This window comes from Octodon degus, unplaced genomic scaffold (assembly GCF_000260255.1).
Source record: "Octodon degus isolate 3935 unplaced genomic scaffold, OctDeg1.0 scaffold00126, whole genome shotgun sequence".
In the NCBI taxonomy this organism is placed as follows: domain Eukaryota; kingdom Metazoa; phylum Chordata; class Mammalia; order Rodentia; family Octodontidae; genus Octodon; species Octodon degus.
Window position 1 is genome coordinate 7,332,857 of NW_004524702.1, and position 8,069 is coordinate 7,340,925.

Here is an 8,069-nt window from a genome sequence, read left to right on the forward strand (position 1 = left end):
GGCAGTGTCAGAAATTGTTGACCTGAGTCCCCTACAGCTCAACATAACAGCATGGCTTTACTTCTTATATTTCGTTTTTATATTTTTCTGCTGGATGGTTAAGACCAAGATAAAGCAGGACCTATGCAACAAGAGTTGTAGCTTTTGGGTCTGATAAGGTCAGTGAAATCCCCTCAGGATTTATCCCAAGAGCATGCCCAGTCTTGGTGACTGGCTCAGTACACCCAGGGGTGGGGCTGGCATGGCTTGTGGTGCCAGGGATAGAACCCAGGTCCCTGAGCTTGCCTAAGCAGGTGCTTAGTCCACTGAGCTATCTTGCCAGCCCCCTTTTCATTCATCTAAATGCTATATTGTAGCTTTCTAGAGTTGACCATTTCACTGTTGTTAAAGGCTAGAAGAACTGCCAGCTGGTATGTCATGACTGTGGCTACATCTGGGTTGCCCAAGTAGTTTACTTTAACTTCACCTGTACAAAGACAATAGAGCCATGTTTCCATCCACTAAAACGGTGACCATAAGATAATCCAAGCATCTGCACACTCTGTAATTTCTGGGGAATGCAAACATAGATAAAGGGTTCTGAGTGGAAAGCCATGTACCAGGCTATAGAACACATATCTGAATCCTAAATCTATTACTATGTCTTAGTTTTTGATAAAATTGTTGAACTTGTTGTTGAGATTGGCACTGACACTCATAACCACATACACTGGGTATAGCTTGGTGGTAAACTTGTAACCACAGGCTTGCTTTATTGATCATAGTTTCTTCAGAATCATAGACCTAGGTGATCCATGAATTAAGTGTTTTGCCAACATTCTTGCATAGAACTATTTGGGGTTTTTGGTACCAGGGATCAAACTCTAGACCTTGTGCTTGCCAGACAGGTGCTTATGCAGCTCATCTTTATTGTTTTCAAAAGTTCTATGCCAAGGCTATCTTCCCAGCCTTGGCATAGAACTTTTGAAAACAATAAAGCTCATCAACTTGTCTTCTACTTCATTCCCAGTCATCCTTTTTGCTGATTTCTTTAGTAAGTTGTCACAGTATTTAGCAAGCAGTTCAGATGCTTTGCAGGCAGACGTGGTTCCCTGTAATTTACACTGATGTAAATAAGGCTCTCATCCAATGCACTCATAAAGCACCAAGTGCCGCTCAGAACAGTGTTGATAAGCTAACAAATTTGGCATGCTCTTCCAAAACTGATTTCACAAATAGTGTTGGCATGTTTTCCTGAGTAAGGTTATTGGTTTCTCTAAGGCCTCATCATGGATATGATTTTGTAGTTCCTGAATTATATGACACAGCACAGAGTCTGGCTTTTGAGGATGCATTTTTAAGCAGTGATGAGAGCTGAGACCAAACTTCTCTCTCTCTCTTTTAAACATCAAAGGGAAGAGCTGGGGAGATAGTTCAGTGGCATAAGTGCCTGCTTAGAAAGCACATAGTCCTGAGTTTGATCTCTGGTGCCCAAACAAAATCAATGGGACAGAAGGCATCTCTTGATTCTCCGATTGAACTACTCCTCAAAGGTTGTCAGGAAGGCTTGTTCCTTCCACTGCTCTTCCTAGAGAAGAGTTGCCCCCAACTGTGTTATCTAGTAGGACCCAGGTCAGGCCATATACTATTTAAGACATGAAAGTTGTAATTTTGTTCCAAAACATCAGGTACTAGGAGAACAATTTGGCAAGTGGGAGAGAAGGAAGAGAAGTTTGAGTGACAGGAAGACTGGCTCAGAAGCAAGACAAAGAATTATGGGCAAGAGCCTTACTGCTCAGAAGCAACCAGGGCAAAATATCAAGGGTGCAGGAAAGATCATGTGACAAAAACATTTTATCTTTTTGTTGTACAGACATGAAACATCAACTTAGAAGATGTTCAGGAGTTGTCTTTGATAGGTTTTAGCAGCAGCAGCGATGGTGGCAGTGACAGTGGTGGTGGCGCAGCAGCAGAGAAGCAGAAATGGGGAGGGGCTTTATGAACTCTGAACACACAGAGAAGATTGAGGGCAGGGAGATGAGCAGGTCCTCTGACCTGAGACTTCATGGACTTTTTGCGGGGGCGGAGCCTGAGGGGCGGGGTCAGTGACACCCAAGGAGCTGATTGGAGCCTCACCTGTGTGGGCGGGACAGGTAAAAGGAAGTTGTACCCAGGGCTGGAGTGGGGAAGGAGGAGGAAGTGGCCATGGGGAAGACAAGCTGTTGCTTTGGGGATTCAGCCAAACTGTATCAGGGCCGTGATAATTTCCCAGTCCGCATCAGTCTATAGCCTATCATTCCTATCTTGTAGTTGTTATGAAAGGGCAATGGCTCTCTTAGACTGCTTCCCGCTGAATGGGGGCATCCTGAGGTGAGTAGGGAAGTTGACAGGATGATGGTTTGTGCCCATATAGAAACTACTGCGAGGTGTTTCAGCCAGGACAAGAAGCTCAACATTAGTGAAGGCTTACATTCAAGGTTGAAGAAATCGTATGTGGCACCTGAAGGTCATCTGGGCAAATGGTCCAGAGTCTGGCAATGAATGGAAAGAACAGCAAAGAGTGAGGGATCAGAAACCAGATGGAAAACTAATACATGAGTTACCCTGGGGGTTTTGAAACCTTAGTTAGGCAAAGAGATGTAGGACAACAGGAGTTGTGAAGGTCACTCAGATGACAAGGGCTCAGGATCAGGAAGAGTGGAGTTGTTGTCAGGTGGAGCTGAGTTGTCAGGTTACTGTCTGGCTCAGGTGATGTGGAACCTGGAGGACAGGCTTGCTGGCAACTTTTGCCACTGTTGCTGTTGGGAGGACGAGCAGATGGGAGCCTTGCATGTAGGATCTAATCCTGTAGGCTTAGAGAATTTAAGATCTATTAAATCTCCAGGAAATACAGATGGCACCAATTGAGTGGTATCTATTGGTTGTGGGAGGCAAGTGTTAGCATGTTGTCACAGCAGGTACAAGAAGGACAGAAAAAGACTATAGTCAGCGATGGGATGAAGGTTATCAGGAGGAGGGAAGTTGTTGAAGCAGAAAACATCTCCCACACATGGGCTTAAATGGACCTAGGAAAGTGGGTCCCCTAGGAAGTGCCCTGAGTCCAGTTAGAGCTAAGGGAAGGAGCTGAGGCCAAGGCAGGTGCAGCTCCAGGATAAGATTGGTGAGGTGCGCCTTTAATAGCCCATTTGCCTGTATTTCCCATTGATGTTTAGGGGCCATTGGATGTTGGGGAACACAGGGGAATCCCTGAGGCAAACTAGTACATGGGTACCATGGGTAACATGAGTAGGACTAGAGCATGCAGTTGAGAAGAGAAGAGAGGAAGGAAGAGTGGGGGAGGAGTTGGCTGCTCATTGAGGTTGGGTTTGTAGGATGAGCACTATGGGGAGAGAGGTGAAAGAGAAGTGGAGCTTTTGGAGGAGCTCTCTCCCCATGAGAGGTGTGGAGCAAGTTGGGATCACAAGGAAATAATGAGTGAAAAGAAGTGTCTAGAGTTGGCAGGGAATGGGCTCGGTCTGAAGGGGCCTGTAGGTCGGCTGTCAATACCCACTATGGAGACTATAGATCTAATACCTGAAAACTCAGTAAGAACATTTATGGATTCTGTGTCAATAAGAAAAGAGTGTCCTACCTAAGATGTCTAGCAAGACTTAGGGCTTTGACAAAGATATCTTGACTGGGAGCCATGGGCCCCAAGTCTGTCATTCCTCTTTAGTGGCAAGATCAAGCAGGTCAACTATTGATGACTCTGTCTGCAGTGAGTTCCCCTGTGAGGGTAGGGAAGTGGATGACTTCCCTGCTCTCTGGTGGCCAAGGCAGTCGCATTTCCAGTTACCCTAGAGCTTGTAGATGGAACCAGGTCCTGGTGGTGACTGTGGGCTGGGGCAGGTTCATGCCTGGTGTCCTTCTTCACTGCACTTGGCTCCAGTGGCAGCATTATTTAGGCTCAGCTTTACCTTGTCAAGGTCCTGCTTTGATGAGAGTCCCGAGTGTTACAGCCAAAAGCTGGCATAAAGTTGGCTTTATTACATAAAAACATCTTACTTATAATTACTATATATCAAGGGAGAGGCCGCAAGATGGCATGGTGGCTCATCATGTGATAAGGCACTAAAAGTTGGCACTCTACCATCACAAGAGGAGTGACTGTGAAATGATGGCAGATGGCCGGCCACATGGCCTGGAATGTGGTAGTGACCCATCATGTGGCTAGCTCTGATGTCCCAGAAGAGCAACTACATGGTGGGGGTATATGGCCACATGATGCTCAAGGTGGCAATAGCTCATCAAGTGACAGACCGTCACAAGCTGGCATTCTGATATCATAGGAGGAACTACCTTACAGTGGGAGTGGATGGCCACATTGCCCTCAAGATGGCAGCAGCTTATTATATGACAAACCACCACAAGTTGGTACTCTGACATCACAAGAGGAGTGACCCTATGGTGGCAAAGGATGGCCACATGTCACACAAGATGGTGGCAACCACATGGTGCACAAGATGGTGGTAGTGGTGGCTGGCCACATTGTTAACAGTCACAGGCCAGTGGCATAGCAGGGGGAGTTGCTCAGGAGTGGATATGGAACGAAGGAGGAAAAAAGGTGGAAGGAAGGGCTGTAGGCATGTGAGGTTCCCTTATGGAGGAGGAAAGAGGCAGTGGAACCTACAGGGGAACCAGAGGCAGAAGCAGAGGGCAGAGATGTTGCTACAGAGGGTAGAGTGAGTAAAGATGCAGTCAGAGGAGACTGGCAAGGCAGAATTTCTGGCAGAGGGGATGGAAAGGGTAGAATGGGTGGATAAGGCAGGGGGACAGCAGAGAGAGGAAGGTGGGAGGGACATGTTTTCAGAGTCAACAAAGACTTTTAAGGAATTTCTGGCCACTTGCCATTGTGATAATAGAAATTTTAAAAAATTAGTCATTTGATAAAGCAAGATTTATATAACAAGAAATGTAACTTTTGTATCTGCCAAGGTCAGTCAAATCCCCTCAGGATTTACCCTGAGACCTGTACTGCAGTTTGTAGGTCCTTTTTAAGTGTCAGCCATGTGGATGAGTCACGGCCATTGCTTGACCTATTTGCTCTCTGTGAAAGCCTGAGAGAATGTTTTCTCTCCATGTGCCTCTCCTTAGGCACACTCTACATCATCGATCACTTTGCTCTGTGGCCCCATAATCTCCTTGATCAGATTTTTTTTTTTTTTTGGCTCCGAATGCCTTCAGGGCAGGTTTTTCTGGCTTGAGTTGTGGGGATCGAACCACAGCAACTGAGCCTGACTGCTTTGTTGAAGCAGCCCCTTAAAGAACTGAGCTAAGGGGCAGGCCCCCTTGATCAGAATATTTTGGACACAACTAAGTTACAGAATGTAACAGTACAGGTTCTCCTATGTCCTGAGTCCTCACTGACCTTGAAAGGCAAAAGAGAGGTATAAAAAGTAAAGCCATATTAATATGCTGAGCTGTAAAAGGCTCAAGTCAATAACTTCTGACATTGCCAGTCCTATGGATAACCCACTACTGTTATGGACTGCTGGACTATATTGGATTATTTTGCTGAATTCATGCATCTACAATATTTCAATGGCAATGGAATGCCCATCTCTGACAAAACTAAACAAAAAAAAAGGGAACACAAATGAAGGACCATTTTGTATCTGTATGTACAAAATAGTTAGGATAGATATACAGCTACTTTCTCTTAACTCAATGAGAAGAAAGATTTGTACTAATAGTGTTTGGACAGGATATCATGTCTGTATCTTAAGAAGACAACAATATGCAATATATTAATTATTGAAACTCTCCTACTAATCGGTTTTGAAACTGTCTCATTGCTATTTGTTTCTCAATAAAATTAATTTAAAAAATGAAGAAAAGAAAAAAATTAATCATTTGGATTGGAGATATCCTTGAAATTCACAGGTGCTGAGGTCTTTAGGAGACAACCCAGCGGCGTGTGCTTTGGAGGATGGGAAGAATATTTTCCATGGTGGCCAAATTAAAATGAGCCAAAGATTAGGGCAAAAGCCTGATGTCGCGTTCTGCCAAAAAGCCATCACTTTTTAGCCTGGAGTGAGTATGAGAGAGAGGGGGCCAACACCCACTTTAGCAGCCATCACTTGAAAAAGTTGGGGGCTGAAGACCAGATAGCTGAGGAAGACAGGGGGTCCTGACATGAACTCACAATTTTCAAAATGAGATGAGAGGAAAGATGTGCAAGACCCTTGTAGTGTTTGGGCTTATGAGTGAGGATTGAAGTTAGCTGGTGTTGGATGCAAACTAGCAACAGCAGGTGGCAGAGGCAAAAGGAGAAACAGAAGGCAGCTCAGTGAGGGAGCTCAAAGCCGGGGTAGGGGATGCCCCAGGAGCCACACTGCTCACCAATCCGAGTCATGGCACAAAAAAAAGATAGATTTCAGCAGCAGCAGTGATGGTGGCAGCAAAAGCAGAAATAGGGGGATGGCCTTTATTAACTCTGAACACACGGAGAGGATCAAGGACAGGAATATGGGAAGATCCTCTGAGCTGAGATACAGAGCCTGAGACTTTAGGGACTTTTGCTGGGGGCGGAGTTTGGGGCGGGTTCAGCAACACAGTAGGCGCTCACTGGAAGCTCCCTTGTGTGTGCGGGAAAGGTAAAAGGAGGTTGTACCCAAGGCTGGAGTGGGGAAGGAGGAGGAAGTGGTCATTGGGAAGAGGAGCTGTTGTTTTGGGGATCAGCCATGTTGGATTGGGGCTGGGATAATCTAGCAGTCTGTACTCAGACCTATCAGTCTTGAGCTCTGAAGCCTACAGTGCTCCATCCCACGAACTTGTGTTTTCATGGGAGTCTTTTCAAAGGGTGGATGCCTACCAGCTTTAGCCATCTGACCTATGCCTGTGAGAGCACGACAATTATGATGAGACAACAGGATCTGGGGTCTTTTGTAACTCCTTGCTCAGCTTGCCAAGAAAGGGAGGAGTCATGATCAAGAAACATGGTTTGCTCTTAGGCTTGCACTGAGTGATATGTCCAAGAACTGTTAGCACCCGGGGCAGAGATCACTTGCTTGCAATCAAATTGGAAGGGAAAACTGAGGTGAGACTGGACCAACATTCCCTCAACTCATATTAGAGGGGGTTAGCTCAGCCCACATCTGTAAAACTTTTCCCCTTAGCCTTTAAGGTTGGTGACCATGGCAATCACCTTTAACTGGGTGATGGAGCACTGATACTATTTTGAGCAGAAAAGCTTCAAGGTGAAAGCAAAGGGCGCAACAAAAGCTTAGGCTTTATTTACTGTTTCTTGGAATCCCAGATGAGCCCCTAAAATGTTACCACAGTGCTTGGTCTGTGCCCCACAGCAGTGAAGAATAAAACTCAGTATGGAGGAGGCAGGGCACAAAGAAATGTATTTAAGGTGTATAAAGGCAATGTGACAGCAGAAAGGCATGAACAGGAAGCTCTCACTGTCCAGGAAGGGATTCTGAGCTCTACATCCATGGGAACTCTTTGTCTAGGGATTTTTGAGGATTTAGAAGGGAGCTCAGGCTGTTGTTTAAGCAATATAATCTCTACCCCATTGGAGGCTACACTTTCAAGGGTCTAATCTATGTAGTGTTCAGGCAGTGTCTATGCAGGGTCCATGTGCCCTTGATCTAATGGCTTGCCTGGTCATATGAAGAGGGAGGTTCCAGATAGCAGATGACACCTGGCAGATGTTTCTGGAGGTTCCTGCAAGGTTGTGCCTCAACAGACTCTATTTTGGGGCCATCTTCCTACTGCGCAATTGAATCCAGTCCTGTCTCACTAATCCTGCTATATCCTGACTGGAGGCTTTTGGCACAGGGAAGTTATACACATTCTAACTGGGGTGGGCATCTTGTGTATTTAGTTAGGATACTTGGTTGGAAGAGTTACAATAATTAGGGAAACTGTTATTATTAATCAAGTCCTTGCTATTTTGGGCTAATTATTGCAGAGATTATTATTTGGCTTCCAGGACTGGTTGCTAAGTGACTCCTCTTCTCTTCTCTTCTCTTCTCTTCTCTTCTCTTCTCTTCTCTTCTCTTCTCTTCTCTTCTCTTCTCTTCTCTTCTCTTCTCTTCTCT

The 8,069-nt window shown here is 45.5% G+C and overlaps 1 pseudogene; it reads right to left on the reverse strand.

The window, feature by feature from the left end:
- The window catches only part of LOC101591182, a 2,203-nt pseudogene extending 869 nt beyond the window's left edge, over positions 1-1,334 (reverse strand).
- Between the last annotated feature and the right edge of the window lie 6,735 nt (positions 1,335-8,069).